Genomic DNA, 1,678 nt, shown 5'->3' with positions numbered 1-1,678 from the left:
CTCATATATAGAGAGATGTGTCTATTGGAAATATCATGAATAAGTCAACTGAAATAATATAAGAAATATCAATAAAAATTTAACCATGTTGAGCATAATTATTTAACGTCTTCCACCCTATGAGATAAAGAAGATAAATCCATCATACAATATCTTTCTCAGTTAATATAATTCATTCAAATACATCACAACATTCTCCAAAAATGGTCACAAAGGTAACATGTAGAAAAATATTAAAATAAATTTAACACTTGGCCCAAAAACACTCTCTAAAACATTTAGTTCCTTCTAAAGAAAAAAATGTAATTTTACAATCATTTTAAGTCATTTAATTATTTCCTTAATGTACACTGAGAATTGTAATAATCAATATCAATAATTGCAAATAGATAGGTCTCCTAGGAGCAACCAAAAAAATAATGAAGCACTTGTTATAGAAAATATTCACCTACAAAGAAAAAAATTTAAAGATAATTGTACAAAATCATTGCATGAACTATCTAACCATGTCCACAAAATTACATAACCTAAAGTTTCAAGCAGAGAAATGCAAAACATTTTGTTGAACCTAGCCAATCCTTCTTGACTTCTATCATGTTGGTATCCAATTAAACATCATATCATATTTGTATTAAATAATTAGTTAAGGGTCAGAAATATAATAGTGCATAATTTATAAAATTTAATTATTATAACCAAAACTACAAGTTTTTATCATCTTTTCTAGAATAATACAAAGCAATCTATTATAAACTCTTAAAATACTCTTTCTTGCACATTCCTACCTTTATTTTAGAAAATGTGGCAAGCCATTATGATTTTTAAATAAATACCTAGTTTAAGGGCTCCTTAGGGAAATAACTAGTGAAGAAAACTCTAATTCCTCAACCAAATAAAATGAAAAGGTAAAGTATCATAGTTAGAAATAAACTTGCCTAGTAGACATTTCCTTGACCTCCATACTACTATAAGTCCACTAGAAAAATATATACATATACAAGAATTGACATGTCTAGTATATCCAAATACTTCTAAATAATTACCTATCTCTAAAAAAGAGGCATGACCATCAAAGTTAGATAGTAACATCAATAATCTATATATAGATAATCAAAATTGACTATAAACAAAGAAAAAGTCTTCATCTACCCACTAAAAATCCACCAAATATTATATATTAGTCATCCTACAAATGATACTATAACCTTGAACAAAATATGTGTTAACTACCCATAAGAAGTTCCATAAGGAAGCTTGATAATTTCACAAATGAAACCACATGTTAAAGAAATTGTGGCAATAATTGATGCACATGTTGATGGACCTAGGAATTGTGCCTTCTAAACAAAATTACCAATCTTAGTTTAAATATCACAAAAAATTGTTCATCCAAATGAAAAGATTATAGCTTAAAACTTGACAAAATATCAACCCTCCAACTCATTTGCTATCACACAACAAAATCAAGTCAGCCATCATCAATTTTAAATACCTCAAAATCAATTAGTTAGACTACAAAAGAAAAAATTATTCTTCCGTTACTGAATACATAGAATTTTCCTCATTTTGATCCATTTGAGACACAACATTCAAATCCAAGATCAAAACCTTATTCCTATCATTTTATTCTTTGATGAAACAAAACTTATCCCTAACACTTGGTAATATTACAAGTTTC

This window comes from Cupressus sempervirens, chromosome 8 (genome assembly GCF_028749045.1).
Source record: "Cupressus sempervirens isolate cs-2001-9-10 chromosome 8, ASM2874904v1, whole genome shotgun sequence".
In the NCBI taxonomy this organism is placed as follows: Eukaryota; Viridiplantae; Streptophyta; class Pinopsida; order Cupressales; family Cupressaceae; genus Cupressus; species Cupressus sempervirens.
The sequence above is the reverse complement of the archived record's forward strand: the minus strand, read 5'-3'. Positions refer to the sequence as shown.